This window comes from Globicephala melas, chromosome 18 (genome assembly GCF_963455315.2).
Source record: "Globicephala melas chromosome 18, mGloMel1.2, whole genome shotgun sequence".
NCBI lineage: Eukaryota > Metazoa > Chordata > Mammalia > Artiodactyla > Delphinidae > Globicephala > Globicephala melas.
Window position 1 is genome coordinate 7,687,549 of NC_083331.1, and position 7,993 is coordinate 7,695,541.

The 7,993-nt window shown below is 44.5% G+C and overlaps 1 protein-coding gene across 1 annotated transcript in view; it reads left to right on the forward strand.

Annotated features, from left to right (window-relative positions):
- LOC132593851 (uncharacterized) overlaps positions 1 to 6,846 on the forward strand; it is a 9,986-nt gene extending 3,140 nt beyond the window's left edge. The window contains exons 2-5 of the mRNA XM_070044079.1: positions 4,121 to 4,297; positions 4,576 to 4,802; positions 5,526 to 5,660; positions 6,790 to 6,846. The gene's annotated coding sequence lies outside the window, so the exon portion shown is untranslated. The remainder of the gene's footprint in view (positions 1 to 4,120; positions 4,298 to 4,575; positions 4,803 to 5,525; positions 5,661 to 6,789) is intronic.
- The last annotated feature ends 1,147 nt before the right edge of the window (positions 6,847 to 7,993 follow it).

Genomic DNA, 7,993 nt, shown 5'->3' on the forward strand with positions numbered 1-7,993 from the left:
GTTGTAGATCCAGAAGTAAATAGGGAATTAAGGTGACTTTATCCTAAGTCTGCCAGCAGCTACCATTGCAGTTATTGGGTTTTTTCCCCATATTTGTCTTAGAGAGCAAAGAGGGTTCTCAAACCTGGAAGCAAAGACAGCTCCCGAAGAACAACAACAAAAAGACAAAATATGCAAATGTAAAGGAAAAAAGCTCAAATAAAAATGCCTCTTAAAGAGAGAATGTGCAGTAGATGTGAAGAGCTGTGACAGGCGCTTCCTTGAAAGGAAGGAAGAGATGGGCAAAGAGTGGATATATACATAGACTAATATACATGAAAGTGCTTATTACCTTCGACTTCTGGTGTGAGTCAGTATTCTTGTGGTCTCCTCTGTATTCAGCATGGTGCCGGGTGCTGGAGGTTACAGGAGTTCAAACTTGTTCTAAATCAGGGTGCCTTTTTGTCTGTAACGCCAGTACGTCTGAATGCCCAGATATCTGAAATCTTGTCCATTGCAGCCTCTTTCAGTGTTTTCTTTCTAAAGGTTTTTTTTTTTCCTTCTCATATATTAACTTGAAATTTATTCTTTAAAAATTAATTGGTACTGAGACCTCCCTGGTGGTCCAGTGGGTAAGACTCTGAGCTCCCAGTGCAGGGGCTCCGGGTTCCATCCCTGGTCAGGGAACTAGATCCTGCATGCATGCCGCAACTAAGAAGCCCGCACGCCTCAACTAAGACCCGGCGCAGCCAAAATCAATCAATCAATCAATATTTTTTTTAAAAATTTAATTGGTACCCATAAAATCTATTTTGTCTTGTTTTTAAGTTATATTAGAAAGAATGATCACCTAAAAATAGTAATATATGGAAAAATCCTGAAGGAAACAGAGACTATATGTTTTTTTTTCTTCTAACCTACAAAGGATCATAATATTTTACAACAAATGTGGTTAACCAAAACTCACATTATAGGATTAATGTTCACATCTGCCCCTCCAAGCTCACTGAGAGCTGCTTGCCCCCTGGAGCACCATGGCCTTTTATCCTACCTCAAGGCTTCTGTGCTTGTCTGGCCTGTCTGGAAAGCTCTTCCTCAGGCTCTTGGCTAGAGCAGCTCCCTCTCGTCCTTCAAGGCTCAGTGTAAATCTCGTCTCCCACAGAGGAAGTTTGTGAATGCCAACCAATAAACACATCACCCTTCCCGAAGGAATACCCAGTGTTTGTTTAGCTATTAAGGTGAACCTGGCGCCAAGTGTGGTCACTGATTGGCTTGAGCCAATCAGCACGTTCATTTCCCTTGACCACAGTCATTGGTGCAGGGGTGGGCCTGTGACCTACTCAGCCCAACCAGGGGACTCTGAGTACCATCATGTAGAAAGCAGGGATGGGAGCCTTACTTCTCTACCCCACTCCATCTCCATGCCCCCCACCTGCTCCTCCAAGGTCTTGTGAGGTTATGACTATTACAACGCCCTTGCTACAGACCTGAAAAGGAAGCTGGCATACAGAGTTGGATAGAAGTGGGAGCCAGTGGCATAAGCCAACCCTGAATCCCACCCTACCTCTGGATTTAAATTGTGTGAACCGTACGTTTCCTTACTGCTTAGGCCGGCTTGAGTTGGGAGTTCGTTAGTTGCTGACAAAAACATCCTAATTTCCTCTGCAAGGTAGGTCTTCCATGGCTCTATTATCCGAAGCATCTCCTGGTTACCCAGTTACCCTGTATTGTTAATCCGTTTATTTCATTTCCAATATATACCACAAACTGCAGCTATCTTATTTATGTATGTATTTATGCAGTAACTTCTTTTTTCTCTTTCAGTTGTATGGTTCAGGAAGGCAGTGACCTTGTTTCTCTTATAAACTTATTAGGCAAAAGGGACATCAGCTTTCCCCTAATACAGGGTTTTTCAATCGTTGATATATTAGGGCAGGTGATTCTTGGTTGTGTGGGGACTGTCCTGTGCATTGTAGGATGTTTAGCAACACCCCAGGCCTCTACCCACTAGAGACCAGTAACAGCACCCCTCGACCCCAAAGTTGTCCCCGATTGAGAACCATAGCTGTAAGATTTTATTTAAGCTTCACTGGCACAGAAAAGGTACAGCCTTAGGACATGTTTTTGAGAGAAAAAGTATGTTTGATTTCTGAACCACAGAGACTAAGATGGGAAGAACGATGGCCTCATTATGAATGAGTCAGGCAATGCCAGCCTGTATTTGGTCCAATAGGTGTGGAGGGGTACGATGCCTCCCGTTTAGCTACGGGACATGCTGGTTGTGAAAATGTGCCCTACCCGTTCCAAGGAGTTCATTTTGACTGTGGTTGAGAAGTATTTTTGTGATTTTAAACTATTTCCCTCAGACAAGTATGCATAACTCACCACTTTTCTTTGGCTTAGTTTCCTTGCTTGTGAAATAATCATTTGAATGCCTGCACAGTTACTGAAAATTATTAAATAATTCTTACATTTATGGTTACCTTAACCATTCTGTTTTAGTAGAAAAAGAAAGAAATTTAGTGTTTGGATAACCAGGATCATTGCTGCCTTACATACCATTCTGATTTCTCACCCTGAAAACTAAATTCACATCATGCTATAAATAGATCCCTTTTTCCTCTTCTCTTTGTTTCTTCAGCACATGGGAGAAAAAGCAAAGGGAGAAAGAGGATCCTGTGTCTTCTCTATTCTGAACTATAATGGGGTAAATTCAAAGTTCTTACACTTAAAGATGAGTCATTTCAGTACAGACTATTTGGATTTGCCCTGTTGAAAGGAAGCATCTTCCTTTCAGAGAGGAAATAACCACCAAAGTGTTGGTTTCTTTTTTTTTTTTTTTTTGAACCAGATAGCCTCTGAAACCAGGATGTGTCTGAGCTCCAGAGATGTTAGCATTTATGATGGATGCCGTTGGTGGGTGGCACATCAAGTTCTTGGAGCTGAGGGTGTGTTCAGTTCCTCCAACAAATTAATAATCCACTCAGGAGGGTGGGAGTGGTAGAATGAATAACATTTTCAAGTTGTGTTTTTATTGGACACGTGGGACCGTTCTTACGTCATTTGTGCCAAGTGAAATGAAATCCCTTCTTCGACACTTGGGGAGAGCTGGCTACCTGATAGCAAAGTGAAATCTTGGCAAGGATGGATAGAACCACAAAGAATCAGTTGTCTCGTGGTGGACAACTAGAGTGGAAAAGAGAGGGACGTGAGAACCGAGTCACACAAATTAAAGTTACTTTAATTCCCCAACACAAAGGGGAAACAGCAAAAAGGGTATTTCTTGCCAATTCTGAAAGACAAGGCACTCCGAAATAATTGCACATGACTTCCAGCTGCTTTCTACATCAGCGAGCATAAGGCTTAAGGTATGTTCGAAGGAATGAGCAAAGCATTGAAGAAGATGTATCCCTCTAACCTCCTAGAGAGGGGAAAACAGTTACTGTCGCGAAGCTGACATTACTGACTAACAACCCTGAAACCAGATATTTAAATTCTGAAATATTAAGTCTTTTTCCTGAAGAAGTTTGTAAACTGTTATTTTTCTTTCTTTCTTTTTCTTTTTTCTTTTTTTGGTCATGCTACATGGCTTGAGGGATTTCAGTTCCCTGACCAGGGATTGAACCCCTGCCCTCAGCAGTGAAAGCACTGAGTCCTAACCACTGGACCGCCAGGGAACTCCCTGTAAATTGTTATTTTTCATTTTAAAGAAAGAACACTCCACAAATATGTTATTGCACTTTATTTTATGCTTGCAAAGCCTCTCTTCCGAGGAGTTCACAATTTATCAACTCTTTTCATTTTTTGACTCTATAAATTCTTCCCCTTCACCAGCTAAAGTATGTCACTCGCCATCCAGCTCTACAAGGATTAAGTCACCAGCCACTGCTGCCACTGACCTTCAACACACCTTGAAAGGAGTTGACGACAGGGATCAGGATGAGGCCCTCTGTGCTCTGGGAGAACTGGCAGACAGGCCTTTAGAAAGATATTTTCAGGAGAAAATTTTATGAACCCAATCCTTACATCTTCCCATACTTAGAAAACACTAAAAGCATTCAGATTTTTGTGCCTTGTGACCAGCAGTAACTTGTACCAAGATGTGTGCTTGACTGCACCTGTCCCTTCTCCAAAATCACAGGAGCAGGGCTTCCCTGGTGGCGCAGTGGTTGAGAGTCCGCCTGCCGATGCAGGGGACACGGGTTCGTGCCCCGGTCCGGGAAGATCCCACATGCCGCGGAGCTGCTGGGCCCGTGAGCCATGGCCGCTGAGCCTGCGCGTCCGGAGCCTGTGCTCCGCAACGGGAGAGGCCGCAACGGTGAGAGGCCCGCGTACCGCAAAAAAAAAAAAAAAATCACAGGAGCAGGACCCCATGGTCCTCCCCACCTCCCCCCATATCCTCTGCCTGCCTTTTGTCTGTGGAAAATCTTTAGCCAAAGCATAAGTTTAATCAGAGAAGTGAGAAAGTGCAGAAACAAAGGAAAACAGTCCAACAAGACTAAATAATAATTGTTTAGTCATTAAGCATAGTCTAGCCCCTTTAGTTCCTCTTCAAGGGCTATAGATCTGAGCCATATCCTGTGATCTGTCTTATAGATACTGAAACCCCCAGGTGGAATAAGTTAACTACCTGATGACCAGGCTGTAGCCATGACATAAGCTGCCACCATTCTGAGGACCGGCCTCAAAGAAATGGGAACAAACTGACCCTGGAACTAAAGACTAACTGCATTTAAAGCAATCGAGATGACGCTGGTCAGACCACTGCATGACTGATTTCAAGAGGCCTGTGAGAGCTGACTGTGACTGTGCTGTTTCTGCAGGTAGCCCCCTCCCTCCATGTATAGAGCTCTTGCCCCCTGATTGTCTGTGAGGGGAATTGGCCTTTGGATAGGAGTCCGCCCTCCCTCCTTCCCCACCCCCAGTACGGGTTGCTGACCTCCTCACCCACTGCCCAGGTGCTTAAGCATGCATGTTCTGTTCCTGTCCAGTTTCTTCTTGGCCTTCCAAGGGCTGAGGGGCCTAACGAGCAAAAGGCAGCCCCAGTCCTGTCTTCCATCATCAATTATAAAAAAGTGCCCTTCTCTCCTGGGACAAACCACAACAGACCGTTTTTCCCTCTGTCCCTGCACTGGCCTTGCTTGGTCTTCCAACGGCGAGGACATGTCCTAAGGACGAGCAGAACCAGCCTAGGCTTACCACCACTGGGGCAGCGATGAAAGAAAAGGACTGTTTTGTTTCCTCAGAGTATGGAAGCCCCACTTTCACTACTGAGACCTATGACATGTCGTTGAGGATGGCATTTGTCCTTGAACAGAATCAGAACTCTTCCCTGGGCAGGGTAAAGTGTATCTGTTTGCAAGGGAATGACAGGGTGCTTGGCAGGAAGGGGGGAGGGGGGACCCCAGTACTGAACCCTTCCAGGAACGGTTCCAAGTACCTTGTTGACTTTTTTCAATAGCAGTGGGGCTCCAGGAAATTAATCATGCATGATACAATAAAACCAATACGGCCAGACCTTTGTGCTTTTAAATATGTCCTTACAGATTACATAATGAAAATGCCTGTTAGCCTTCAGCTGGACGTGTTTTTTCCTAATTAGTCAACTCTGCACACTTGGCTTCACCTACAATGGATGAGCACCTTTGGTGTGCAAGGCCTTCGCTTTGACTGGAGATGTGGTAAGGAACGGCCCGAGGCCCTACCCTCAGGAAGCTGAAGGGGAAGCAGCTCTTAGGACAAGGTTCAGGGCCTGGCTGGCTGGGCTGTGGATTCGGCGTTAACAGTGAGAGTTTCAAGACGGCACACTAGGCTCTGTGTCTGGAGTCAGATGGATCTGGGTGTAAGTCCTGGCCCACAACCTCTGGGTGTAAGTCCTGGCATGTACAGCCTCTCGTGGGCATGTTTCTTAACCTCTGTGAAATCGTACCTGTAATGTGGATAGGAAACCTACCACACTGTGGCTTTGTGGAGACCAATTAAATAATACAACATAAGCAATGTGCCTACCACAAAAAGGAAGCACGACAAACAGCAGCTGCGGTTGTTATTGCCTGATGACTTCCGGCTCACCAAAGACACCTCCACACTTCCTTCCCCCTGTAATCCCCTCCCAGCACGACAACACGCAACTGCTCACCGTTCATCATCCTTTGCGGGTTGCCACTCCTGTGGCATCGCTGCTCAGACAATCGACAGTCACAGATTTCAAAAAGTTCGGTAGATCTGTGTTAACATGTTCGCTGATAATTCAAAATCAGAGAATCAAATTCTAGCGGGGAGATTTAAATGCCTCCTTTCTGCTGTGAGAGAGTCTTGAGAATATTATGAATGCCATAGATTTTAACTTTGTCAGGGTCCTGGAAAGATTAACTTTATTTTTTTTAACCTTTATTTCTATTACATTGTTCTTAAAGCCCTTTCCCCAGCGTTATTTTATAATGCATTACATTTCTGCTTAACAGATCACTATAGTGATACTAGCACATTTTCTAAAGGAATGTTACAATACCATGCACTGCATGGACTCGTCAGCCACCCTTGTTCAGCATGGGAAGTTTCCCCAAGTCTAGCCATTCATCCATTCATCCAACAAATATTTGTGGAATTCCTTCCATAAAAAGCCATTATGTAAGAGTGTTACAGTTGATTCAAAGATTCATTATCAACAGAAAATGTTTGCCTACCTGCTGGGGTGAGGGATGCAGGGAGATATAAGTGAAAAGCTACAGGGAGGTGTAGGTGAAACCAAGGACTTAGGGACCAGAGAGAGCTATGCCCAAACCTCACTCTCTAACTGTGTGACTCTAGGAAGCAGCTTAAGCTCTCTGAGCCTCAGCATCTTCATTTTCAGAATGCGGACCCACCATCATTCATTCAACAAACACGTCCACTGTGTGCTAGGTACGTCTCCTTATTCAATTCATTTACTTATGCTCTCCTGTTAAATACCACAGTGCTCTAAGACATCTAGCCAGTAGATCCTCAACAAATGCTATTTTATGTTCTCCTGTGCTTCTAACTTATATATTCATTTAATAAACTTTGGGGACTTCCCTGGTGGTCCAGGGGCTAAGACTCTGGGCTCCCAATGCAGGGGGCCCGGGTTCAATCCCTGGTCAGGGAACTAGATCCCACATGCCGCAATTAAGAATTCTCATGCTGCAACTAAAAAAATCCTGTGTGCTGCAACTAAGACCAAGCACAGCCAAATAAATAAATATTTTAAAAAGTAAATGAATAAGTAATTTTTGAACCAAGCCCAGTGCTAGGAAGCAAAAAGAGATAAAGACCACACCTCAAGCTTCCCAATCGAGTTGGGGACACAACCCCTAAACAGATAATTATCCAGGAATCATTGTAATGACAGCGCTGTGCATGGAGCATTATTGGAACATCATTGTTGGAACAATAGTTGGAAAAGAAGTGAGAGCCTAGCCCAGCCTGGGGCAAGGGTGTGGGAGGGGGAATAAGTTGTTGACCCCTGAGCTGAGCTGAGCAGGTGGAGGAAGGGTCCCCCATCTCAGGTCCAAATGTGCAAATCACAGGAGGTGCTGAGAGCTGTGAGGACAAGCAGGTTTCGAAATAAGGAATGGACAACAATGATGTAAAAACGTAAGCACATCAGAGTGAACACATACTGTGTGTTTCCAGACTGCCTCTGAGTATGAAACTGTAAGCGTTCCAAGTCATAGCACTGGCCCTCCAGGAAATTGATCTACACAAGTAAAACCCATATGCCCAAATCTTTGTGTTTTTATTTTTAACTTTTTAATTAATTAATTAATTTTTTGGCCACACCGCGTGGCGTGTGGGATCTGAGTTCCCCGGCCGGGGACGGAACCTGCACCCCCTGCAGTGGAAGCATGGACTGCCAGGGAAGTCCCTTTGTGTTTTTAATATGTCCTCACAAATTACGTAATGGAAATACCTATCCGCTTGACTTTTTTTTTTTTCAATTCTGCACTTTCCTCATTTGGAGTCATCTGGATGAACCCAGTTCACCTGACTGGGA